The 27,892-nt window shown below is 44.9% G+C and overlaps 1 protein-coding gene across 4 annotated transcripts in view; it reads left to right on the top strand.

Annotated features, from left to right (window-relative positions):
• The first annotated feature begins 631 nt into the window (after positions 1–631).
• ZHX2 (zinc fingers and homeoboxes 2) overlaps positions 632–27,892 on the top strand; it is a 78,111-nt gene continuing 50,850 nt past the window's right edge. For 2 of the 4 annotated variants that reach the window (XM_054059658.1, XM_054059654.1), the window contains exons 1-3: positions 1,345–1,533; positions 25,261–25,368; positions 25,471–25,596. The gene's annotated coding sequence lies outside the window, so the exon portion shown is untranslated. Of the gene's footprint in view, positions 785–1,344; positions 1,534–25,260; positions 25,369–25,470; positions 25,597–27,892 lie in introns of those variants that run through there. The other 2 variants (XM_054059657.1, XM_054059655.1) reach the window with 2 other exon arrangements.

The following is a 27,892-nucleotide window of genomic DNA, read 5'->3' as shown; positions in this document are numbered from 1 at the left end:
CCAAATACATGCAGAGACTGTACTCAGGCAGTCAAAAACACGCCTACTCAGATAAGGGTATCCCTGCAAAGAAATCTCTTGACATTGCTTTGACATATTTACGTTCTTCTGCGATTATTCAGTTGTAATAACTTAGAGCTCCTCTTCCGACACTCTCATACAACCCAGTCCCCAGCCCTACAAGGGGAAGGGAAACAAAATACTGCTCAACGAAGTTACTCTGCTGGGCTATGAACTGGAGCCTGGCTCTGACTCCGCGAGCCATGACGCTGGTGACACCGGGCAGGGCGAGAACCGAAGCAAGTGGAGATTCAAAGCCCCTTGAGTTTGAAGTATACATTTAAAATATTAATTTAATGAGATCTAGTCAAAGACATGGCATAGCAGACAACGCACCCCTTAAGTTACAGTGAGATTACGCTACTCCTAAATCCTATTAGCCTGGACTTGTTGGAAGATCTGCTATCTAGTAGCAAGATACAATCGGCAAATTGCTTCTTTTAATTAATTCATTGAAGTAAACAGAAAACAGCCTGAATCCTATCTGTCTACATCTTTATGGAAGAAAGGCAAAGAAGCACAGGAGTTCAACGACAGTTTTAAACGGGGGAAAGAATTCTTGGGATGTAGCAGAGGAGCAGAGATTATTGCAGCATCCCTTGGAAATACACACCACCTCCTGCAATGCAGGAAACATCCCTCGCCTGAAGCCCACCCAAAGCGGGGCGGTTTAGAAAGCTTCCATCACCAGCCGAGGATGGAGAAATGCCTCCCACCTCCCCAGGTAACCTGCCCCGCTTCGGAGGGCGCGGCAGTGCCTCGTCCAGCCCCTCATCATCCCACCGCCGTCCCCATAGCGGGGGTCCAGCCCCTGCCGTCCTCGCCACGGGGATCTGGGGGCACCGTCCCCGCAGCGGGGGTCCGGCCCCCGCGATGCTGAGAGGAGCGTCCTGCAAGGAGGGTCCAGTCTCCGCCATCCCTACACGAGTGGGGACGCGCACCCCGCGTGGTCCTGGACCGGAGGGGTCGGTGCGGTGGAGCGGGACGGGGCAGAGCCCACACGCGCCCCGATGGAGAAGCGGGGGGGGACCCGCGTGGGAAACCCACGGAGCGGAGCAGGAGCCGGAGCCGGAGCGGCCGGAGCCGCTCGGGAGCGCAACCCCGCTCCCAACTTTGCCGGGCGCCGAGGGACCCCGGCGGTGGGATCGTATGCAAATACGCACGCTGACGTCAGCGATCATGTGGGTTTTGGCGTAGATCCCCACCGATCGAGGGCTCTTTTTTTTCCCTTTTTGTTCCTTTTTTTTTCCCTTTTTTTTTTTTTTTTTTTTTTTTCCCCTTTCCCTCTTCTCTGTGTGTGTGTGTTTTTTTCTCCCTCCCCGTTTTTTTTTTCCCTCGGCGGGGCCGGGGCGGCGTGTTGCGAGCGCTGCGGAGCGCGGCTGTTCCCCCGCTTCGGGCGCGGGGGGCGCGGGGTCCCGCGAAGCCCCGGGGCCGCTCCGCCCGGGACACCCGGGGCCGCCGCTCTGCCAGCAGGTAGGAAACTTCCCCGGCGGATCCCTCGCCATCACCCCCCTCCCACCCGGCCGCCCCCCGCACCCAACTTTTCCCTCTGCATAAAAAAGAACTGTCCGGTTCCCGGGACGCCGTCGGGAGCTGGGAAAAAGGAGGCAGGGGAGACCACCGAGGGCTGGAAGCCGGGAGGGTTGTTCGGGGTGGGCTTTTCATTATTTTTTTTATTGGAATGGTTAATATTTCTTCGTTCGGGCTTTTTCCCCCTCGTCCTCTCCACGCTCCCCGACGCTTCCCGATCGCAAGTTTGGGTGAAGGGGGAAAAGCAGGAGGAGGAGGAAGGTGCGGGGGGGGGGGGGAGGAAGGAAAAAACATGTCTACGTTTGTCTATGTCGACATCAGCAACACAAAATATGGCGTCCGCTTTCGACAGGGCGTTACGTAGAGGCGAGCAGGGCGATTTTGTCAGTGCGGTCTTTTAAAAAGGAGCCGCCGGCAGCGGGGGAGCAGAGGGTGGGGGGAGCCGCCCGGGGGTGCTGCGGGCGCAGGAGGGGGCTCCGCACTTTGGCAACGCTTTCCGCTGGTTTGATTTGGATATATTTTTTGTGTGTTTCTCTGCCCTCCCTCGGTGTCATCCCCCCCTCCCTCCCCGCCCCGTGACGCCGCGGTGCGGGGCTCGCCGGTAGCGGCGGGGCAGAGCCGGGCGCCCCGCTCCATCCATCCCTCCCTCCATCCCTCCCGCGGCCGAAGTCGCTGCCTTCCCGCGGCGGTTTGTATTCATAGAATCATAGAATAGTTTGGGTTGGGAGGGACCTTAAAGATCATCTAGTTCCACCCCCCTGCCATGGGCAGGGACATTCCCCGGGACGGGGACCTTGGGGGAAACTCGCTCCTTGGCACGTTGCACCCACTCTTTTTTTTTTCCTTTCCACGAAGGGTGACGTTCCCTTTTGTTTTAACTGCTTTCCAAAGCCATCACACAACTGTCTCAGATTTTTCCCCTTGTTCTCTCTCTCGACGAGGGACACAGCAAAAGACATAGATTTTTCTCCTCTTTGCTAGGAATAAAACTTGGAAGTGGAGTTGGGATGTGCCCGCCTGACTTTGAGGGATCCATCTGCCCGGCTCTTCCCTGAGCCCTTTTGTTTGTTTTGTGCCTGTGAATCTCTCCTGGGGAGAGAGAGTGGGGTGGGCATGGCCCTGATTTCCACCCCGCTTTGGTTCCCTGGTCACCTCTCCAATAGAGGCCCCGCATCCTCTCCAGACAGGCACTTCTCTTAAACCTTGGATGCTTGTAAGGGGAGCTCAGCAAAAGTTTTGGGTCAGAAGGTGGAGAGCAGAAGTGGGGGAAGTGTCCAAAGAAGTAGGAATGGGAAAGAAGTGCAGGAGTCCTGGTGATGGTGACTTGGTGGTGAGGATTGCTGAGTGTTGGTACCTCCTCTCAGGTGGATCCCAAGGCAGCAGCGCTGGGAGCAGCAGGCGAGGGTGGCTGAATGTGCAGTGCCTTGTGAAACTGCACTTCTGGCATCAGTAGGGCTGTCATCTGGGCAAAACTAGTCTTTCCGATTTGTTTTTTTCATCCCACGGGTGTCAAGGTCACAGTCCAGGAAGGGATTTTAGCACATAGTATAGTGGAGTAACGATAATCATCCCAACAAAAAAAAAAAAAACAAATCTTTCCAGATTTGGGCTGAGAACTAAAATGTCGAATGCCTCAACCTAATTATTTTACAGCGAATGATGATAAGTCATTGCCACTCCCTGCTTCATCATCCAGCTCACTGACAACTAATCCACATGTACGTGGTCAAGGAGTTGTATTTTTTAAAAAACACCAAATAATTAAACTTTATGCGGGGTTTGTACCTTGTGGCTGGTGCTTGGATGGTTGTGCAGACACAGGTGTCACGAGCAGGGGTGGTTTCACGTCTCTGGCAGAAACCTCTCACGTGTAGCCTTACTGGGAAATGGGAAGCAACACGGCTGTGTGCTGCCGCGGCTTTAGTAAACTGGTGGAGGAGTTTTAATTTTGTTGTTTAAGAGGTATCTGTGACTGAAGTGCTTTGCCACTGTAATATATTCCTGTCTGGTGAAGCCTTTCTAATGTAGATGTGGCTTCAGTCTGTTGTATGAACTCAGCAGCTCTTTGAAACACAGAATTGCAAATTGATCTCTGGGTCAAGGAAAGCGAGGTAGAGGTACTGGCTAGCGTTGGGGAGAATATAAATGCTAAAAAGCCCATGCATTTTTTAAAGTGGTTGGCCAGTCCGTATTCTACTTCAGCAGCCGTGTGCACGTTCATCCCCTTCCAAGCTTTTGCAGAAATGAAAAGCCAAGAGCTCTCCTGTGTTCGTCCTCTCTTGTTGTACCTGTGATGAACCAGTGTTGGGAAGTGCTTATAAATGTGATAGCTCAGTTACCAACTCAAAGCCCATGTGCTTACTCACCTGTCACAGTTTTGTCCCACAGGAGGTCTCTGTCGTTGGTGTTTGAAAGGAGCATACTGCTTTCTCTCAAGTACCACCTTTTTTTTCTTTTTTACCCTAGTTAAAATCGACAACTTCTGGAAAGAGTCTGTAAAGTCAATAATCCATCGTATGAGACAGCCCAAGTTGAGAGTCACATTTTGATTATTTTTTTTGTTAGGGAAGGGAGTTTTATTGTTTTTTATTAAAAGTAAAAAAAATCTCCTAGCATAAAATATAGCAAAACTCCTTCTTTTTGCATTTTCAAAACAGTTTCAAACTTCTGCAGGCTGGAATGAGAACACAGCAGGTTTTGCTCTTCCTTGTACAAGATGAAGATTTTAATGTCAGGCATGACGTCACTGTATTTGCATGTGCAGCATCTTCAGGTTTTGTTCCTTTTTGCTTTGCTCTAACTCAGACGATCCTCAGAGATGTCATTTGGAGTCTCATCTGATTTGGCTGGTTTGACCCATATCAGAATTCTTTTTCTACATGTCCACTTAACTTAAGGAGTGAAGACATCCACTGAAAATAAATCGAAATAGTATTTTGATTAGAATTTATTTAGAAATTAACTGTCACAGCTGAATTTCTTGAGATTTCAGCATGTCTGTCAGTAAAGCTGCATTTGCTTTTTGTGTGGAGAGAGTGTAATTGTAGTTTTGACTTTCTTTCAAGTGTGAAGCTAATTCAGCAAGTAATTTCCCTAAAAGTTGCTGCAAACTGAAGGTTGTAACATGCACATCTGCATGAGGGTATCTGTTCATACTTAAAGTAAGTAATAAACAAAATAGGCATTAAAATAATTTATAAGGGCTCTAACTTAAAGCCTTTAGAGTAATTACTAGTCTTCTGTCAAGGTGTGTTTACATGTGTCATGTCAGCTGGAACTAATATTTGTGGCGTTAGTTTATTTCATCAGCCCTTCAGAAATGCGTAGGTCTGAAGTTTCCTGGATGTCATGTTACAGTTCAGTCTCAGGGTTTCAAAAAGTCTCTGTATTTTTCTGTAAAAGCCAGAAGAGCTGTTGATTTCCAGAATATCACAAACACTTTTCATACAGGGCAGTATTTGAGAGTTTGGTTTGCAACGTTGTAGCAAAATGAGAGTGAAGTGAATGGGCCCCTTGGAAGATGAAGGGAAGAGTGTTCAATTCCAGCCTTGCTATCTGCAGGCAGTTCAGAAAACAGAAACCAAGCCCTCTCTCCTCAAAACCGCCACACTTTTGCAAGTCAGAAGTGTTGTTTGATCGATTGTGTTGTTTTAAAAAAGATGCACTTCGTGTTGATGCAAGAAATGCTATTACAAGAAATTTAAAATAATTTGGATTTAAGCCAGCGCACTTGGCAAGCTTTTCTTTGTAACCGTGAGACCCCAAACCTGTTTATAAAGTGAAAACTGAATTTTCTGTAAACTGAGCTTACGTAAAATGGCCCGTACTGTGTATCTGCTGGTGAAACTGGGAGGTCCAGTCAAACTGAGGGAGATGAGTGAAATTATTTTGTGCATTTAGCACTGAGGAAGACTCAGATAGATGTTTTTTGTTAGTGAGTAGAGGGAGAATTACACAAGCAGGCAGAGGAGGGTTTGGCATTGGTAACCAGGAGGGGACTTCAAAAATTCCTCCTGGTGGGTTTATTCTGGTAGCTGAGGACGTGGGTTATGATACCACATCGCCTTGGACTTGTGAATGAGAGGGCACATGCCCGAGCTGCCTGCTCAGGCTCGTGTTGGCTCTTGGCAGAGGGCAACGTTTGCCATCTGGAGGGCTGATGGAGAAGGGAGGAAGGGTCGGGAAGCAAATGGGGGAGAAGGTGATCTGTAAAGCCTGTATGGTTAGAAATTACATGTTGGGAGAGAAGGGGAGGGATTTCAATGAGTTTTGACAACCTTTTGTGCGTTGTCCTCACGTGCAGAGGCCGTGTGGGGTGGTGAAAGCAAGGTGTGTGCAAGGAATTCAATGTCACTCTGGCAACAAGCCTCCCCAGCTACAGCTACAGTTTAAATCTTCTTCAGTTTGTGGTCCATGGGCAAACTTTCCAGCGAGGACCTGACCTAGCAAGGCGAAGCCTGCTCACCTCTTGCTTGCCTCTCAAATTAACTTTTGCAGACATTTTGTGAGGAATTTGCAGATCGTCATCCCCTGCCCCCCACCCGCACAGACTACAGATTAAGCAGAGACATATTCCAGGCTCACTCTTGAGCTCAGTTGCCATCTACACCATTCACAAGCTTTGAAGTGAAGTAAGTCTACTCCATCTCATGCTGCCTTTTGTCTTGCAGCCAGGGGAAGCCTGCTGGCTGCCCATTCCCCAGAGCTCTAGCTCGAAGGGCAGCCCCAGCATCCGTAGGAACAAAAAAACATAGGAAGGCTTGTGTTGAAAGGGACTGCCTCATCCTACATCCCCTGCCATGGGCAGGCACATCTTGCACTGGATCAGATTGCTAAACGTCCCATCCAACCTGACCCTGAACACTGCCAATGATAGAGCATCCACAGCTTCGCTGAGCAACATGTTCCAGTGTCTCACCACCCTCATTATAAAAAATTTTTTACTCATGTCCAATCTAAACCTACCTTCTTTCAGTTTAAAACCATTGCCCCTTGTCCCATCACTACAGGCCTTTGTAAAATGTGAGCTTGTGTATTTCTCACTCTACCTAATGTCTCAGTACACAGGGTACACAGACTCTAGGAGTGCATGAACTTTTTGGTGGGTTCAGCATCCCATGACCACACCAAGAACTTTCTCCGTGGGTGAATTTGCTGGTTGTGGGTTTATCCTCCCAACTCTGCGTGATGAGTTCAATAAGCAGCATTAGTGCAAAGTGATCCTTTGCTGGTGATAGCCTTTCTGCTCCTGGGTTTTGCCAGCAACTCTACCTCAGTGACGTGTCCTGCCCTGGGCTGGTACAACCCCATGGTAATTGTTAGTGGTACAGAGCTGGCATGAGATATTCCCGTGCAGAGGTGTCTGCTGTCACGTGCTTGCTCCGCTCTCAAAATCTGCACCGATGGAGGGACCAATTAACTGCGTGTGAGCAGTGAGAGGGGTGGAATGGGAACTTCTCGCACTGGTTTCTGTGCCTTATCGAAGGCCTGAAATCTTAGTTTTCCTTTTCTGTTTTTTTCACTCATTCTTCCTGTCCTGACCTTATTTCCCCTCTTAAATACTAAATATTGTTTTAAGCTTGCAACCTCAAATTACCTGTCAATTTTGGCTTTTCTTCTGTTATTAATTGCCTGTTCCCATGATTTTCTAATAAGTGTTGAAACTGCATATTTCACTTGCTGGAGCTTAAAACAAAACCAAATGGAAAGAGATTTTCTTGCTTGTTTTGAGCCAATGGCTAAAGTTCAGGGTTATTTAACCTCTTACTTGGTCTGATGAGTGGGGGAAGAAGCCCTGTGAGCAAAGCTGTATAGGCAAAAATGTGATTATTTTCTTTCTAAACAGGCTGTTGTTTTTTGTGGGTTTTTTCAAAATAACACCCCCTAAGAAACAGATTCCGAGCTGCTGCTAAAGTTGCTCCCAGTGGGGTTTAATAAAATACCAGTATTTCTCAAGAATTCAGTGCCCCTTCCCTTGCCTATGATGTAGGTGTTGCTTTTTCTTACTCTCCAAGCTTTGGAAATTTTTTTTTTTAATGTTTCTAAACTTGATTTCATGCTTATTAGTTTCAGTTACTTTATATTACACTTCGCTCAGATAGCAGAAGTAGGAAAATACTTGTTCTTTTTTAAAAGCTGATTTGGAAGAAGGAAATCTCAGAGTAAACAGTTGGAGGTAGTAGTTTGTTGGATTTCAAAGAGTGCTGGGATGGAGGCCCTGGGAAGTGATGGAGGGAGGTTTTCCATCCTCTCATTCTGGAGGAAGCCAGTACAAAGCAGACAGCACTGGCATCTCCAAGCTTTGTTGCCAGGCTGCTGATTCACTCTCACACAAAATAGAGGAAAGTCCCCATGTTTCTGGCCTGAAGTGTTTTTGAGGAGAATCCTTCCCAACCGGTCCTCCCGCCTCCAACCTCTAAAGTAAATATGGTTGGGGAGGAGGGGGGCAGAATCCTCTTCAGCACGAGCTGTCAGGCACTGCAGGGAGGTTTTCCTTGTCTTTTTGTCTCTCCAGAAACAGATTTATTCAAATGATATGTTGGGAGCATGCTGCTGTTATAGGCTTCGGTGTTTGTTTCTTCTGGGTTTCGGTATGGGTTCCTTGAAAATTGTGGAAGATGGGGTTATACCAGAGGATTGTGGTACCCCTCCTGAAGCTGAGTAAACACCGTCAGTTTTTCTAAAGAGGTTCCCCTTCCTGGTCCTCTGATAATAGTGGCCCTGGGTGGGATCTGTTTATTTCCATGTGGTTGAAAAGTGGGGAAGTTGGACTCTGCTCCCTCCTGGGGTGTGCTCAGTTGCCTGACTAGGCGTCCACATGGCTGTTGCTGCTCCCACTCGTAGTGAGACAACTACTGCAACAACACCCTCCTTTTGCTCAGCCAAAGGTGATTGGATTACTTTATCACTTATTGATTTTCTTGTTGTTGTCTGGCATTCCCATGGCACCTCTTGCAGCCTGTCATACTTATGATAGCACTTTCCATAACCATCATGTAGTGCTCAGTACCAGCAGGAGTCGTGACCTCACAGTTTCAGATTTTTGGAATCTGTTCTTCATCTCTCAAGACCGGGCAGTCAGGTGTTTTTGAGAACCAGGAGCCCTTTTTCCTGGTGTTCAACTTAAGGCCCAGGTCCCCCCAACCTGTGCTCACATACAAACATCTTGCCAGGAAGGCGCCAGCTCCGCCTTTCTTTGAGGCTTACATTTCATTTTCTTTGAGAAGCCAGCAGTGATAAGACGCTGAAAAAGCCTTGCTTGCAGTTTTTTGAACCAGAAGACTTACTTCAAGGTGTTGCACGGCAGAGCTCCTGGTGCAGTCATGCTAGGCTACTGCTCAGTGGCTGGTGGCTGGTGGCCACTGAACACCTGAAGGATTTTGCTCAGCAGCTGGAGGTAGGAAGTTTCTAGGTACAAATGTGTTGATGAGCAAATTGTCTGCCACAGGCAGTTTCAGAGGAAACTACTGCCTTAGGGAGCCTTTGTTTTCCTACATCTATCTGGGATCCTCTAGCATAAGGAAGGAATAGGCTCCACATGTGTTTTAAAGCAATAAGAGTGATGAGGAAGAACGATGTGTTCAAAACGAACTACTTTCTTAACTGCTCTTGCCTTGGCATCTTCTCTTTCTTTAAAGTTAGAGCATCCTCACAATTTTGCTGTTGCTAAAGCAGTTTTTACAGGACACTCCTCCTCTGCATATCTGCCGGCATCTCGTCTGTGTGCCTTGTGGTTATGTCAAGGGGATGAAGTGGTTTGGGAAACATTGCTCAAGGCGAACACAAGTTTCAAGATCTGCAGTTAATCAGATACAGGGAAAAATGTGTTAGCTCTCTAAAGTACTTTGCTTTCAAGCCTAAATATACTTTAAGTGCCTTAAATTCTATTTGCTTGTTCTGTTGCCCTATTTCTTAGCCTTTATAAGTACCTTATTTTCATGGTTTACCTTATTTTTACATATTTACACTCTGTGCGTGTGTCTCAGTCAGGAATGTCACAAAATATTACTTATGCAGAAAAGAGCTCATGCATAGGGATGATCTTAGCTCCAGCCCCACCTCTTCTCCAGCAGCAGACCAGCATGCTGAGTTGGTGGATTTAAAGTTAATCTTCTGAAGTCTGAACTCCTATTTGTATGTTCCACTCTTGCTTCTGGGCAAGCTGCGAAGTCTCGTTCTCCCTGCAAAGCGCTCCAGAGCAGGTGCTTTCAGCTTTGGGGTCTGTGGCTCTGGGGCATAGGGATGACCGTGCACCAGCACCTCCCTCACCAGCTGCCCCAATTCCCAACTAAGCCCTCTGCACCTCTCCCACAAAATTACTAGGGGATTTAACTATGTTTTTTATTAAAAAAAAAAAAAGAGAAAAAACATCACAAACCCCTGTCTGCACCCTGTTCCCAGTTTAGGTGTAGGTATGTTGTCGAGTGGAAGGTTTGCATTTTTCATTTCTTTGCGATACCCGCTTCCTCTGTCTGCCTGTTCCCACCCTGCTGTCTCAGAGGGCTTCGTTCGCGTCCCAGCTCGGAGCCTGCCTGGGAGCCTCACAGGGTAGAGAAGTCTCCTTTCCATCTGCAAAGAAAGAGCTTTTGTGGTGCTTGATGGTGTAGTTTGAAATGTGCTTTTAAATGTGAAGCACCCCCTGGAAAGCGTGCAAGGTACATTGCAAGAAGGATATTGGATATTTAAAATAAGAACTGCTGCTTCCCCAAATCGGTGGTATTGTAGTAGACAGTATGTGGTACTGTAGGGCAAAGGGTCTATGGCTGTTTGCAAACTGCATAACTTAGAGAAGGCAGCAGGCAGCAGGTGGAGATGGGGATTGCCACGCAGTCTCTGCCACGCTTTTAACTTTTTGGGGGGATGTTTCATGTGCAGCGATGTGAGGTATAGTTTGCTGTGTTTTGGAAATACTGTATTTGCACAGGAAATCAGTGTGTGGCAGACTGCTGAATACATGCTTCAGCCACCTCTCTCTATCAGTTTCTGCAGCCAAGGTTGGAATTTGATCTTATTTTTCTGCTAGCTGCCTCGGACTTAATGCATCCTTTCTTATTTGCCTCTGCCTGGCACAAGCAGTACCCAGTGGTGGGAGCAGCTCTCGTAGGACCTCTCAGACTGGCTTGCATTTTCATCTAATGTGCTTTTGTTATTTCATTTTATTTTTTTCATCTGCCTGTATTTTGTTCATACCTGTGTAGATATAGATTTTTCTTGTTCTTTCTCACTCTCGTCCTGACCTTTTTTGCTGAATCTCGGAGTGGAGGCTGCTATCGTGTGTCACAAGGTCACTGTCATATTAGGTTTGGTTTGTGCATCAAAGCACCGCCATAGCACTCTCTAGGAGAGCTCCTATGCCAAGCTTCTGGTACAGCTTGGCTAGGAGACACTTCTGCTCAAATTCGCGACTGTTGGTCTGCACAGGAGCAGAGAAAGACTGTGATTTGCCATCCTTTACTATTGGTTTGTTACAACCTACAAAAGTCATCTTGAAACACTCTGCCTTTCGCTGTGGCCAGGTGGCTTGGTTGGGGTTGCAGCTTGATTAATTTTTTGGCTAGCACTTGAATGGCCCTTGTCTCTTTGCTGTGTTTTGAAATCAGCAAAAAATAAGTACTCGGAGTACTTATTAACACAAGTTAATAAGTATAACACACACTTAGTACTGACACTATTTCAATATATCTAGAGGAGCAGAAAAGCCTTTTTTTTTTTTCAAATGAAACAGACAACTAATAGGAAGCTGATTAAGGACCATTTGAAGTTGGGTCTCTTTTTAGTCATTAAACTTTTCTTTTACTTGTCTACAGTTTTAAAATATCCATTCTTAAATTATGTAAAATAAATGGTATGAGGGTGAACAACAGCCCGACACGCATCTGGGTTTGGCAGGGTTCTTCGAAGTCTCATCCTTAATGTGATTTAAATAGTTCAAAGTATTAAAGTTTTTAAATTAAGGTTTATAACAATTTTAAGATGCTTCCCACTTAAAGCATGAAGGAATGTTACGTGCTGTGGGTTTTAAAAGAAATATACATTCACTGCTAATTATGTACTTTATTATTAAGTCAAAGTAGTAATTTTTTTTCCAAGCCATGTTTGGCAAATGATAGTTTTTAATCAAATTACAGAATGAAATAGTTACCTGAAGTTTAACACAGTGAACTTATTTTATAGGTTTTAATACAGTGAGGATCTGTTAAGATTGCCTTTGATCTGCATTGAAAGTAGGCAGGCACTGTCTTGTTTGAAGGCAAGCAAAGCCAAAGACCCTTTTTTTTTAAAAAAAATATAGAAGACATCAATACAGCAGGTGCTTGGATGGAAGCCCATGGTAGGTGAGAGTAGTGTGTTGATAGATAAGTTTTTTGTCTCTTCAGTGAGTACCTGTAGATAGATTAGCAAATCGTAGTTAATTATTTTACAAAGGACCCAATGCTGCAGTTGCCTTTGACTCTTGCACTACTTAACAGCCCTGGTTTGGAAGGTGGAATTAAGGCTACAACTTTGAAATTAAGCTTTCTTTTACTTTTCTTCTTCCCAAAGAATTCAAGGCTCTTGGCTGCCAGCTCTGAGCATTACAGCCTGGACAGATGAAGTGCAAAATTTTGCACTCTGTTCTAAGGACACTTACATGAAAGGGAGGTATTCAAACCAAACCCCACTCAGTTCATGGGTTGCTGTTGAAGAAGGTGGGTCTGTGCTGTCCCTATCCATCTCAGGGTCTTCAGTGAGTCTCTCTGCTACCAGTCTTTGCTTTTAGTGGACCCTTATCCGTTCTTGAGCAGAAAGAGTTTCAGCAGTGACAAGCCAGACGTGATGTGAGCTGAAATCCAGGAGACTGATTATTCCTGGGAGCAGCAGGACTGACATCGACTGCTTGCCAATGTATTTGACTGGTGAGATTTAATTCTTGCGTGTACAGGGAGAGGAGTCAGACTGACCCTGCATCCTCTCCTTCATGGTACCAGGGATGGGGATCTGTCCTCCAAACCCTGCCTGATTTCATGAAGTAGGAAATTACTGTCTTCAGGATCTTCATCTCTGTCAAGTGTGACAGACATTAGCCAGTAAAATTTTTTTAAAATGTAGTATTTGGGTTCATATACCCCCATACACATGAACATGAAGGCAGCCAGAAACCAGCCTCACAAATCCCTTAGGTCAGTGATACTGTGGGGGTCAAAAAGGAGGAAACAGATTTTGGCAACATCCAAACTTTTACCTGATTTTCCTGCTTTCTCTTTTTTGTTTTGTCCCTGCCCAGGCTGTAAGGCTGGAGTTACTCCTGGTAGCCTGGCTGGCCAGTCGCAGCCATGTGATGCCCTTCCTCGGTAAAGATCTCAGCAAGTGCATTTACCAAACTGTGGCAGCTGAGGAACGCTTTGTGCAAATGTACAGACAAAGCAATGTTGGAGATGTGAAAGCATAAATACAGAAAAAATACTTTTTTACCAGAGTCCTCACTGCTTGCAAAGCTGAAATCATGGGAGTTGTTCTTTGAAGTCAGCCGCTTAATTGTATTATGAATTTGGCTTTGAACAAGCAGCCGAGACCTTTAAAAGCCCTCCCCGCCACCTTTTTATTGGCATTTTTACATATGTACACATGTGTCTGCACACATGCATTGCATGGTCCTACCTGGATAAGTGTTTGGGACATTGCACCTGTATTTAAGTATGACTGAGGCTTCTTCAGTCCCAAGAATGTACCCAGAGCATCAGGTCAGTCAGTTCAGACCCTTTGCAGCTGTCTCTATTCCTGCTGGGTGACAGCAGCAGAGCAGGTGGGTTGGGTGCTGTTCCATTGAAGGTCTTGTGATCAACCTCTTGCTATTACTGAGATGGGTAGGATTCGATGAAAGGATCAAGTCATTCTTTCACATTATCGCATTGTAGTGAATGGGCATGCACTGCTGTTCTAGTCTTGCCTTTACCTCTGAGATCACCAGCAGCTGCTTCATTAACTATTAATGGCCTGCTCATTAATGCTGTAAAAGGCTAGGACCAATCTTGCAAATTTTCTGGACTCTTCCCCTGAAATATTTATGACTCGCTCGCTGTGCAAAAGGGCAAGAGCAACAGCAGAGAACATGCCTCCAAGTTTTGTTGAGCATTATTAAAGAGCTTATGAATATGAAGAAGCTGGCAGCTTGTCCCTTTTTTTTTTTTTTTCTGTCATTCTGAGCTTACACTGCTCATCTGGCTGTAGGGATTGAATGAGCTGGCTCAGTTGGTCCCTTGGTGAGCCATTGCAGATTCATAACCAGACTAACCCAGCGTCTGGTCTTCTGTCTTCTTAGCAGAGTCTTGGCTGCTTTAGTGACGATCTCTAGTTTGACTATGCTTGCTTTTGCACCCAAGTGTAAATGGCACCTCCAGGGGAGGTTTTACTACCTTTGTTTAACAGATGGGGAAACAGAGGCACAAAAGTTGAACACTGTCCAGAGTTCATAGAATCATAGAATAACCAGGTTGGAAAGGACCCACTGGATCATTGAGTCCAACCATTCCTAACACTCCCTTAAACTATGTCCCTAAGCACTTCATCAACCCGTTCCCGAGTTGAGCAATGGGAAGCCAGCAGGGGATGGAAATGATTTTGCCCAAAACTGTAACACTACTTTTGGTTAAAGACTGGTTAGTGGGAAAGAGGGGAACACTCACCAAGCCTTATATAAAGCTATTGCTACAAGTTGTTCCTGTCCCATCCCAAACAGCTCCTACATGATTGCAAAGAGGAGAACTGAGTAGAGCTTTTCCTGAAAAGGTGCCAGCTTTTTTAGCTCCCACTGGTACCAAGAAGCAATAAGGAAGCTCTTTTTGCCCTCCATCCAGATTTTGGAGATAAAACTGTGTTCTCTCTATTGCTTACATCTACTGGCAAAAAAGAGTCTGTCCAGTAAATCCCAACTGTAGCTTGGCTGGTGGTGTGCCAGGAAGATTAAAATCTATATTTCTTTCCCACAGCCATCTGCAGAGCAAATGCTAGTGTAAATACATGTAGGAGGCTTTTTTTGGTAAACTAGGGAGATGCAGTTTAAAGAGAACAGGTATGACTTCAGAAATAAGGACCAGCCTGTACAAAGTTAGTGTCTTTTCCCTATGCAGCTGGCCTTTAGAGTGAAGAGGCTGCTGTGTGTGTGGAAGATGCAGGGTGTGTCAGGAATGACCAGCCTTTAATGTTCTTCAAACTTCTGGACTTGCACATAGTGCCGGTGTGGAGCCAGGCGGCAAAATACATAGGTATCAGGAGCATTCCCTGGTACAACTTTCTTACTGTTATTTCTTACAGAGTGAATATTTTATCCTACAGTATATCAAATTACAAGGAATGCTTGGTTTCTCTCCTGAAGCCATTCCTTTTAGTTGATGGAGCAAAGTTACAGTGGATTCAGGGTAGATTTTTGAAGTCCTGTCCTTCACCAAAGCAGTATTTAAGGGTTTATCTTAACAGCTTAATTCCATACTGCTAGGACAAGGTGAGGAGCCTGCTCAGGTAGCCTGGTGGTAGCCACAGCTTAGTGGTAGAACATGGTCATATCATGTCCCATACAACTGCAGCAGGCCCTGGTGAGATCCCGTTGTCACATTGATCTCTAGGAATATCCCAACAGCATGGTGCATGCTGTTTGGTTTTGCACCCAAAACTACTGTGTCTCTAAGGAAGACTTCCAGGACTCTACTACTACAAGCATAGCACCCAGATCTTGAGTAACTCTTCTCTCTATTGAAGGAATTTCTCCAAAAGCTAGAAAATGGGTAGATGCAGGAATGAAGTTGCTGTCTTTTGGCTGGCGCAGCTCTTCCAGAGACAGCTGCAGTGGAGGCTGCAGAGCAGATAGTCATCATTTTTTTAGTTTGCAATGGTGCCGTTACCTCTCCATCTGTAGAGCTATTTTCTTACTTGTAGAAAATCTACCCCCTCATTCAACCAAGGGCATGAAACTCTACCTGAGCCCTTTTCTTGCTGTTTCTTTGGTAGTTAGAAGGAGTCTCCCAGAAACAGACCCTGTTCCTCCTCTTTGAGTCTGGGGCTGAATCACAGGTGAGGGATGTTTCTGAATCTGTTCTTCAGCAGAGGGAACACCAATGTAACTGAAAACATTGGGGGCCACGTCCTGTCCTTGGCAAAGGCATCAATGGTAAGTTATCAATGATGTAAGAAAATACAGCAATGATTATCATTTTCGGGATGTAGAAACCTACTGTCTCCTATGAAATAACTGGAAGAGGAAAGGTTCTCTGTAGGAACATCAGCTTTTGGTCCTTGTTGTCATTGCATGAACTAAAATTGCTGCTGGCAGCCAGAGAAATTCCAGATGTTTCTTATGCATGCCACTCAGCTGCAGATTACATCTCCAAGGATAAAGCATGTCTGTTCACACTCTTGGGCAGATTCCTGATTTCAACGCTTTCAGACTGAGGACTGGACTGTCCTTCAGAGGATGCAACTCATCACTGATTTTTCATTTCTGCCAGCGTACTCATGTCTTGTCAAGATAAAAATGATTGCTCGCATTTATGAATAGTGGTTTCTAAAGTCTATCCTTTAAAGTGATGTCTTGTCATTAAAGTGATCAGTGGGGTTCATTGGGACTTGTGGATCTCCAACATTTTGATAGAAAGCAGCTGTTCATTAGCCTTGTGTCCCTAGCAGGTACCAGGATTTGGAAGTGTTACCTTAAATTTTCAGGTGCTTTTAGATTGGTAGGTAATCCAGCCAGCAGTGGGTTTGGTTCATGGTAAATTCTGGCTCAGGAAAATGTTATCTAAGCCTAAAATTAAGAGGAAGAAAGAGCAAAACAAGCTTTATAGTTCATGTGTAGAAGTGGAGGAACAAGTCAGCCAGCCAAATGAAATGGGTCCTGGTGGAGTCCGGGGTGAAGCTGTCCTACAAGTCCTGCTAAGCCTGGCCTTTTCAGAAGATTTTAATCATCATTTAAGATGTGTTAGTTTCTTATTTTTGCCACTGATGCTGTTTATGTCTTGTGCTTGCTTTGGTTTAAGGAGTGCAAAGTTACCCTGTGATTGCCGTGCTCACATAGTTGGGTCCCTCCAGACTAACGTGATGCAACAGGCCCCAAGACAGTGCTCATCTAGAGTTTGCATATCAATGAAAACTCTCCTGTCAGGCTTTTTAAAAAACATTTATTTCATAGCATCAGCATCTTGACTCTTAACAGCATCTGATGGTGCCCACCTCCAGTGGACCAAGCAGCTCTGTGTGGAAAGGCACAAAAGCTGAGTTTTGGATTACAGCATGGGTTGTAATGTATGCTGGGAAGTTAGCTCACAGCTCGCTGCCTTTTGAAAATACGTTGGGGTTAAGCCATGGCTATTCTACAGACTTCTGCCAGCGAAGCTGTAGTGATCAAAAAGCATGTAGAGGTGTGATTCCCAAGGGACATGGCTGTGCTGGCACAGCCCCAAAGCACAGTGTGCAAACACTGGAGAAGCTGCCCTTTCTCTGGCCTGTGAGGCACTCATGCTGGGGTCTTATAAACCAGGGCTTTGTTGCAATAGCCTTATCTGACATGTAGCATTTTGACAAGGTTAGGTGGATATTTGTTTGCTGCTGGAGTGCTTCTGGGGTCTTAGTTCCTGTAAACTTTTAAAGGAGTGAATCCTCCTCAGTAAAACAGAAGTGAAAGGCACATTTTAAAGTTGCAGGTTCTCCCTCATCGTCCTTTGTGGGGTGGTACTGGTGCTCCCCCCATGCTCTGGAGTGGGGCATAGCAGCTGTTATTTTAGCTATGGGCCATCTAATGCTGGGTAATGTTGCAAGATCCAAAAATAAAAAGTGGAATATGCAGACAGAGGAAACAAGGCACAACTTTAGCTTTTGGGCAGAGAAACCCCCTTCCCTCAAACCACAGCTTCACCCTCTCTAGTCTCAAAAGAGGGATAACTCTGTTGGTTTTTTACCACCTACTCTGTCTTCTACACCAAATATTAATTCTTGCCTCCCTTCAAGAGCTTATGTTGTTACATTGATACTACAGTTCCTTTGGCTAATTATTGCCCCTCTCTTCCTTCCCAGCCTTTTAGAGTTACACATCTCTTTGCTTGAGAAAAACACATCGAAGTCATCACCAACCTTGCTGGAGAAGCAGAGAAGAGAACAGCTTATTGGTGGTTATTTAATCACCTCTCTTAAAATACAAGCACCTAGTATCTGTTAGGTGTAGAGGCATGGAGGAATAAAGGTTACTTAAACAAGTTCAGGCAGAGGATTAAAACCTCATCTCCTATAGCCTGGCTAGGACCATACCCTCCTTTACCTCTCCTTTTCCATTGGTGCCCCCATGCCCCTGGGTTATGAGCCACTACCTGAATAGCTTGGCTAGGAGGCACCAATTTCCAACCAGTTCCCTAAGGAAGTGCCAACTGAGTGCCACAGGTGGCAAAGGCCATGTAAAACCTTCAAGTCTCTTATTTATCTGTTTGCTTGTATGTTTAAAGTTTATCTTGCCTTTGACAAAACTAGTGCAATCATTTGGTCTATTGGAATTGCCCAGTTAAGTCTCAGATCAGATGAAAAGTCCATTGAAATGTGAGTATCAGCAACAAAGCATCAGGATCCCCAACTTGGCCTCCTTGAGGAATGTGAGTTAAGACTTGAAACAAACACATGGCAAGGCTCTGATTTTGGCTTGATTTTCTCCCGAAATAAGAATGGGAAACATCTCATCTTTTGTTACAATCTTTACCCAACCCCTCCAGTGGAACTTGGCATTTTTTCTTCCTGCAAAGGGAAGCCAGAAAATGATTTTGCTAGAGCAGGGTTCAGTCAAGACTCATTATGGAGGACCTAAGCCTGAACTGTCTCTGCTCTTCAGCAATGTTCCTATATAGAATCATTACGGTTGGAAAATACCTCTAAAATCATGAAGTCCAACCATCTATGCCAGTTCTCTTCATAGCCATGAAGAGCAGGGATGCCCAGCTTCCCAGGGCATGAAGCTCTCATGTTTAGCCTGTTCCCATAGATCACAGGAGATGGGATCTCAGTGTAATGTCCTTAGTTCCATCTGCTTCCCTGTTCCCCCTCTTCCACACTCTTCCCTACAGCCTGTAGGGATTCTTACTGGCATCCCCCCCATTCAAAACTAGTACTTACTATCTTTACTTGGATTTTGGTTTTTTTTTTCTAAGGCAAAATGCTAAAGACACATAAAATAAACAAGTCAATAAACAAAGCATTTAAATGAATGTGCAGTCATTATAACTGATATCAGGGCAAAGGAATGCAAACAGACCAGTCTGTGGCTTCATGCTAAAAGATCTTGTTCCTCCGTTTTGTTTTTAATTTTGAGCACAGTAAGGGGCCAGTAAATGACCATATGCTTACAAAATGCTGGCTACATGTCTTCCAAACAATGTTGTCATAGTAGTGATATGTCATGTATGTGTCACATTTTGTCTTGCTGTGAATGTACTCACGTGATTCCAAACCTTACTGCATTTCCTTCTCCTGTTCTTCATCACCAATAATACCAATTGTTTCCTATCAACTTCTGCATCCATTCTAAATAAATTGGAAATGTGATTTCACTTCATTCAGTACTGGTGGGAAATTCATGCCCTGGGAAATTTGTGAGGATATTGCAGGCAAAATGTTAAGCATATGCTTAAGACTCATTGATGTTGATGACCTTAAGTGTGCTCTTAAGCCTTAGGAACTGTTGCCTATTTCCAAGCGTTGGTCTTAATGGAGGGTTCTGAAAGTAGGGGAGCCTATCTCCACTTACAAAGGCCTAAAGATGGAATTGCACCTAGAGAGGAGCAATAATCAACAGAAATTAGTGCTGATATTGCTGTGAACATTATCTTGATCATACCTTTTCATTTTCCAAAGAAAAGGTCCTTTCAGCGTGATCTAAAGATTCCTTCCGTTTTAAAAAGTTGTGGGTTTTTCTCCACTTATGATTTGTTTTCTCTTATTTTTCTTGTCTTGCTTTTGCAATTTTAACAAGGTTTTAAAGTTAACACTACTTTGAGGCAGTGATATCTAGGCCAAAGAGATTCACACCTCTTTAGTGTGAGTGAGTTCTTGTGATTTTTGGGGAGGGATGTCTTGTGATGAGGAGGTAAAAGAGCAGGGAATCAAGGCTCCTAGGTCCAGATTTGATCTCTGTGGCTTTCCCTCCTGTGAGCCTTTGACAAATGAGAAATTAGTGCAGACTCCATAGAATCATCTTTAAAATAGATCTCCCGCAGGGAAAGTATGGATTAATTAACATTTCAGAGGCGCCTTGAGTTCGTTTTATAGGTGGTGTAGAAATGTGAAATGTTTTTTTTTCCTGCTAGATATGGGCTGACCAAAGGATATATTTTCATGATGTTGGTTTACTTCTTAAGAGCTCTTTTTTAAGTGGAAGACTGTTTAACTTCTTATGTATGTACCAACATGGTGGTATACTGCCAATTTCAGCCAAATAAAATGTACAGTGTCTGAACCAAGACTGGATTTGGTACCTTCACATCATGAAAGCTCATGCTAATTTGCCAGTAGCCTCAGGGCACCAATAGCAATTTGCCAGATGCTATACTGAACCTAATTTGCATCTGTATTTACATAAATGCTTTAATTAAAATTATATGCAACAGCCTGAGATAGATGAGCATCACTGCTTGCTATTTGTTTACATTCCCTGACAATAAAACCCTGCCTTGACTGCTTCTTGCCAATTGTAGGACTTGACAAGGATGTTTGATGTGCAGACTTGAAACCCGACAGATTTCTAGTTAGGCTGTGCTGCAAACTGAGGAGCAACCTTAAGGACCAAATTCTGCCTTTCCTTTAGCAGCATAGGAGATTTGAGCATTTTGATTTTAGGGGTCAGATTTGGTCCACGGATGCTCTAGATTTAGGGTAGTTTTGTGGAGTCCGGATTTATAGCTTCTTGCAGACAATGTCTGCTTTGTCACACATGCAAAATGTGAAACCCCAGTGAGAAGAGTAGAAAAACATTTTAAATACAGCTACCATCAGGAATAAAATTTCTGAGCAGTGTTCCTCTTTGAACACAGCGTTACAGAACTCCTTAAAAGGCAAAGTGCTCTAAATAAAAGGGATTTCGGGTCTGAGTGGGGTCCTGGTTGTTTCAGTAGGACATGTAAGTGCTTATGGCAGATTTCGGATGAAGGCAGTGGAGGCTCTGGTTGAGATTTTTACTTAGACCACACGTTTAATCTGTAAAATGCAAGCATATAAATATAAATTAAATCAAAACTATGAAGTTTGCCTTTGGACAGTGGAAGATGTTCTGATTGATGTTGCTGTGCTGCTTCCAAATTATTCAGAAGTTTTCATGAAGTGTCACAAAGGAAAGAAATTGAGTAGTAAAGTTACAACTGATTTCACAGATCACTTTAAAGATACACGAAGGACAGGTTAAGGAGAGCTATAACTACTCTGTTTAGATTTGGAGGGTTGCTGAGCTTCATTTAAAGGTGTCACTTAACTTGCCATATATGAAGTACTTCAAAGCCACTGTTTCCCTTACTGAGAGGTTGTATAAATGTTGAGGATTGTACTAGGTGACTTTTAAGGGTCCCTTCCAACCTGAACTATTCTATGATTCTGTGACTCTATGTAAATCTGAGCATTGTCAGGTGCATTCTCTGGTGACCTCTGACTATATTTGCCTATAGTCATTTCTGAATCCAGTCTGAGAGAGTTTGTTCAGGTTCAGCATATTTGTATATCAGCTTGTTTGCCTGATACATCTGTTGAGGGAGGTAAACTGCCCCACGTATTACAACCTGCCATGGGACGGGTGGACAGATCCTCTTTATTCAAGTCCACCTGCAAGAGTACAGGCACAAAAGCATCTACATTTGTTCCTAAATATTTAAATTAGGAGGTGTTAGTGAGCAGGCTGAAATGCATGTCTGAGGGTGTGGAGCGAGTGGCAGTACAGGGTGTCCCTGTAGCAATGGGAGCCAGAGCCCACCCAGCTCCCACAGACATTGCAGCGCTGCATCCCTCAGCCCGGTGCAGAAAGGGCAGCCACCTGCAAGGGCAGGGGTGATAGTGCTGGGGGTACCATCCGTATGGCAGCTGGGGTTTGCTGGGGTGCCATGTCCAGGCAGAGCTTTGCACTAACCTCATCTCCTTCTATGACAAGAATACCCACTTAACAGACGATGGAAATGCTGTGGATATAGTGTACCTGGACTTTACTAAAGCCTTTGACACGATTTTTCACAGCATTCTGCTTGAGAAACTCGCTGCCATTGGTCTGGACAGGTGCACCCTCTGCTGGGTTAAAAACTGTCTGGATAGCAGGGCCCGAAGAGTCGTGGTAAATTCCGTTGGAGGCCGACCATGAGTGGTGTTCGCCAGGGCTCAGTGCTGCGTCCAGTTCTGTTCAATACCTTTATAAATGACCTGAGTGAAGAGGATTGAATACACCCTTAGCAAGTTTGGGCATGACATTAGGTGGGAGGGAGTGTTGATCTGCTTGAGGATAGGGATCTGAGCAGTCTAGATCGATGGACTGAGGCCAGTGAGATGAAGTTCAAAAAGGCCAAATGCCAGGTCCTGCACATGGAGCACAACAACCCTATGCAGTGCTACAGACTAGGGGAAGAGTGGCTGGAATGGTGCTTGGAGGAGAAGGACTTGGGGGTGCTGGTTGACAGCCAGCTGAACATGAGCCCCCAGGTGGCCAATAAGGCCAACAGTATCTTGGCTTGTATCAGACACAGCGTGGCCAGCAGGATCAGGGAAGTGATTCTGCCCTTGTACTCAGCACTGGCGAGGCTACACCTCAAACACTGTGTTGGGCACCTCATGACAACAAAGACATTGAGGGTCTTGAGCGTGTCCAGAGAAGAGCAACAAAGCTGGTGAAGGGGCTGGAGAACAAGTCTTATGAGGAGCAGCTGAGCAAACTGGGGTTGTTTAGCCTAGAGGAAAGGAGGCTGAGAGAAGATCTTATCACTGTCTACAACTGCCTATAAGGAGGTTGTAGTGAGGTGGGTGTTGATCTCTTCTCCCAAGTAACAGGCAATAGGATGAGAGGATGTGGTCTCAGGTTGCTCCAGGGGAGGTTCAGATTAGACACCAGTAGAAATCTATTCACCAAAAGGGTTATCAGGCACTGGAACAGGCTGCCCAGGGAGGTGGTTGAGTCACCATCCCCAGAGGTATTAGAAAGTCAGGTAGATTAAGTGCTTTGGGATATCATTTTGTAGTGGACAGGTACGGTTGGACTCAATGATCTCACAAGTCTTTTCCAACCAAGCAATTCTATGGTTCTATGACATGGTGGTTTCAGTTGGGTAATGGGCACAACAAAGCCGAATTTGCAGTCTTGCAAAGCAGCAGCATTAATTTAAACTGAAATCATAGAATCACAGAACGGTAAGCATTGGAAGGGACCTCTGGAGATCATCCAGTCCAACCCTTCTGCCAAATCTGGTTTACCAACAGTAGGCTGCACAGGAACACGTCCAGGGGGGCTTCAGTACTTCCAGAGGAGGAGACTCCCCAACCTCTCTGGAGAGCCTGTTCCAGTGCTCTGTCATCTTCACAGTGAAGAAGTTTTTTATCATGTTCAGGTGGAACTTCCTGTGTTAAAGTTTGTGCCCATTGCTCCTTGTCCTGTCACTGGGCATCACTGAAAAAAAGTCTGGCCTCATCCTCTTGACATGTGCCCTTTAGATATTTGTAAGTATTAATAAGATCTCTTCTCAGTGTTCTGCAGGCTAAACAGACTGAGCTCACTCACTGTCTCTTCGTAAGAGAGATGCTCCAGTCTCCTGATAAACTTCATGGCCCTCCACTGGACTCTATCCAGTAGTTCCTTGTCTTTCTTGAGCCGGGGAGGGGCAGAACTGGACACAGCACTGCAGACGCAACCTCACTAGAGCAGAGTAGAGAGGGAATAATAACACAAATAAATCCAAAGGCTTGCTTTACTTCATCTACAAAATGAGGATCAAAACACTTCCAGTATTAAATTCATTAAGAATTCATTTATTGAGAAGGTGCTCTGATACTTCATAGGAATATGGGGAAGGCAGCTGAAGGAAAGCAGCCCTCATTTTCCCCTGGAGTGTGGGATAGATGGGAAAGGTGCTGAACGGTTTCTCTGCTTTTTGCAGTCAGTGACTGTAGCAAGGAGGGAGGGCAGAGGTCAGCTCCTCTCCACTAACACGTTTTAGGGAGCAGATAATGGAGATGGTGTGGAATGTGACACACAAGGGAAAAAACATCCCTCTCCCTAGGGAAAGTGTCCTGTTAGGGTGCGAGATGTGTTTGGAGGGTTTTTACCTTTGTGTTAAAATCTGCTCTGTAGTTGCCTCACTGGCAGGGAGGTCCATCAGCCTGTTGTCCATGCTCGGACACAAGCTTTCCCCTTTGCCACTCTCACTGTGTATCCTGGCCAGGCTGGCACTGCAGCCCAGCCCAGGGAAAGGAGCCCCAGAAAGCTGGGATTGGTAACCCCACGTCAACACTTAAACACCTGCTGGTTTGGATTTGGACCAAGACTACGTGTTTGGTACCTCTACTTTTCATAGGGTGGCTTCTCATTGTGTATTGAGCAAACCAGAGAAGGGAGTCAGTGAGCAGCTCTGCACGTGGAGAAGGTTCCTTTCAAAAATCATCGTGTTTAACTGATTTTAAAATTCACCGCTAATGCTTCAAGTGTACCAAGCACTGTAAGCCAGGCTTTAATCAGCCTGTCCGTATTTTAAGAATCGTGCCAACTGTTACTGCCTCAGCAATACCATTGGAGATTTGGTCGAGAGAAGCCTGGCCTAGTTTTTCGGGGTAGCTAGCACTGCATTTTCATCTACCTATTTGACATGAGCGTCCCCAGTCTTGTTTTTCCAGGTGTTTTCTTGAAAAGGTTGCAGAGCTCTGAGCAGCCAATTAATGGGTGGTAGAAGAGGGAACCTGGGATTTAATATAGCAGTAGTTCTTGAAATTAGAAGTATATTAAGAACTCTGGTCACTCCACTGGGGAGGGGACCTCTGGCCCTGCCACGGAGAGGGCAGCTCGATTGTCTGCAGCTCTTTGGTTGTGGTTGCATCCAGCTGCCTAGTGCAGGAGTGGCACAGTGTCCCTAATGAACACAAGGCTTAACTGGGGAATTCGTGCTGAGAAAATGTTGGGGTTTAATCATTTCAGTATCAGAAATTGTTAAGCTCCTAAGCTGGGGGTTTTGTTTGCATTACACAACTAGTGTGGTAGAAACGATTACTCAGCTTTCCATCCCAGCTCTCCAGACTGGGAAAATGTAATATAAAAAGGTTAAGGGATCTGTCCTGATGATCTGGATTTTGCATGTGCCAGATGGGTACCCCTGAGCCAGGAAAGAAATACTTGGCTTAGTCAGACCCCTCTCAGCTCAGACTTGGAAGTGCGCATGCAAATGGCCTGGCTCGCCACGTGCCCAGGTCTCTGCCAAACAAGATCTTGACAAAGTGGGCACCTGGCTTCCAGCAGAAGCACTCTTCCTACTCAGGCCCTTGGGGAATGTGTTGCTATTCCCAGCATCACACCGCCACCAAAATATGCAAAAGCATATCTCAGAAGTTAAAAGATTCCATCCTGGAAAACCACTTGAGTGCCAGTTGATTAGTTCTTCATTTTCAGCAAGAGTTAATTAGACTTTGCAACTACTTTCTTTTTTTTTTTCTGCTGTCATCCAGAGTTTCAAGCGAATTTTCTGAGTTGCTACAACTACAGTCACCTATTGATGGGCATCCTCCTGGAAGTGTCCTTTCTCCATTTCTCACCCGTTTGTACAGATGAAGTTGGTATGAGACCTTCAAGATGTCTGCAACAAGTCACCTCCCTCTAAAACAGGATCCAGCATTTTGTCATCCAAGGCCAGTTTTTATTTATAATTTCTATTTCAGAGTGCCTCAAGACACACATCGAGTTGATGAAACGACATAAAGCAAAGCTGGAGGCTGTGCCAAATAGTTCATAACCATGGAGGAATACTTGGCAGAGGGGCAGAAAAGGGGAGGGATGAATTAATGGTAAAATGTGTGTATGTGAGTGTTTTTAATGTGTTTGTCTCATGTTAGCTTTTGTAGATGTTGTCAGCTGTCTAAGCTTTGTGTGCCTAACAGCAAACAAGTTAAATAAAAACAGAAGCAGTATGGGAAGAGGACATTTACTGAATTTAGAAATCAATCCAGATTCTCTTTCACTGTTAGTTAGACTTTATTATAAAAAAGATCTACCTTTTTGATTTGGAGTCACACAACAAAACTAATCCTTTTCTCAGATGGATGTTTGACTTATGGTCTGATGTTCCCTTTTCCTCTTTTTAAACTAAAAAAAAAAACCTTACCTTAAAAAATGATATGTTATTTGCAGAATCAATAGAAAAGCTGACCCAGATAAAAGTGTGCAAAAATTGGTTTCATGCCCTAGAACTTTTCCTGCATGCTTTTTGATGCAATATATCTGATCCTTCAAAAAGGAGGTAACATACAGTGATCTCGGCAGCTTTGAAGAATCGTTCTGGAACAGTAACAAGGAGCAGTGGACAAAGGGATGTGCACATGTAACTTTATTTTCTCCCTCATTAAATGTATTGTGAGACGGAAGAAATTAATGTCATATTGCTGGTTCTATGGAAGGATAGGATAAATTTTGTATGAAATCTGGTTTTGTCTGATTTTTAAAGGGTAAAATTGCATTTCTCCTGAACAGCTTTTCACAGTAGGATGTGAATTGCGCTGTATCTTCCTTGGTTCAAACCTTCTCCTATAGGAGTAAGTGGCAAAGGTGTATCCAAACAGTAGCAGGATTTGCTCTCAGAAATGTAATTATGCCCTCGATCCTGTTTCAAGTAGAAAGCTGTAAAAAGCATCTGCTGCTACAGATGTATTCCAGTGTAAGTAGGATCCAAATCTTAATTTGATTCAAATACAACACTTAGATCTGCAGGAAACAGGTATTCGATGTCTGAACCTGTGTTGCTTTGGCTTCCAGAACCATCCCAGGCTGTTTAGGGCTGTGGACCCAACAATAACAAATCAGCATTCAATACAGGCATTACCACAGTGACACTAGTAAATGGATACGACAGATTTATAGGGCTGCAAGACTGGCAGGCTGTAAGTAGAAGGTTTTGTTCCATCCCTTTCTATTCTTGGCCTTAAAAAAAAGTTAAAGTCTAGCTGGAGGGGAAGGATGGGCCCAAAGTTACTGATTCTTACCAGAATAAGCAGATGCAGTGCCCAGGCTATGCTGGCTATCCCCAGGATAGGGAGAAAAGACCACAAAAGCAACTGCTTCATGAGGATTTCCATAAGCTTTTCCAGTCCTCAAGGTCAGACGCTGTTTTTCAGTGTTAGGTGTATGCAGACTTTCCCTTTTTGGCTGCATTTGCTAGAGCGTGGGGGAGACCGTAGTGCTGGCACTGAGGCGGTGTGGCCAGGGAGCAAGGGCAACAGGCAGGAATGTGCCCCAGGAGATGTTTGCCTCAAACTGGCTGGTCCAGGAGTTTGCAGTAAGGAGAACGGATGAAGCTCAGCACTGGGTGGAACTTTATAGCAGCATTTAGGTGACTCCAGACAACCTTTTCTTTGGTCTCTTTGTGGCTTCTTGATTACTTGTAGCTGAAAGTAGATCATCTGGCACAAATGTAGGGGCTGCTGACCCAGGTGCATCTGACTTAACTTCTCAGATATAGACACATGGACACTCTTACTGGAAATAAGAGACCTGATAGGACCTAACGGTGCTGGTCTTCAAGAGCAACTGGAGCACAAACACCATTATGTGAAAAAAAGTGATTCCTTGCTTTATATTTACACCCTGCTCTCATTTTGTTTCTTGTACCACTTTCGCACTGATGGCTGCTGTGTTTGGCAGGAATTTGCAAACACATCAGTGCTTATAGCCAAAAGTAGGAATGGTCTAAACAGCCAGAAAAGGGAAACTCCTTCCTCTTGTATTTGTTTTTATAACAGCAAAATGTAGTTGATGTAGTTGCTGGCTGGCCTTGATCATCTTTTTTTTTTTTTCTTTTAAGTTTTTTTTCTTTTCAGCTTGAGGTTTAAGAGGAACAAAAGAGGGAATGAATTAAAAGCAGAGGAAAAGAGTATCTGCTCTTGGGCTGTGTCACGTGGTGAGGAAATCAGTCTGAAACTGGGGAGGCAGGGCCAAACCCAACAGCAATACTGGGAGTCTTTGAATTGTGTCACTCTGACGGCAGATCTAAGCAGTGAAAATAGCTACGGGTGTTGCTGGCTGCAGTCTAGGTTACCCAGCATTGTGCACACATGAAGGGATGCCGATGGGCTGCTGCTCACATCTTTT

This window comes from Cuculus canorus, chromosome 2, assembly GCF_017976375.1.
Source record: "Cuculus canorus isolate bCucCan1 chromosome 2, bCucCan1.pri, whole genome shotgun sequence".
NCBI lineage: Eukaryota > Metazoa > Chordata > Aves > Cuculiformes > Cuculidae > Cuculus > Cuculus canorus.
Note: the sequence above shows the minus strand (reverse complement) of the source record. Positions and strands in the feature narration are given on the sequence as shown.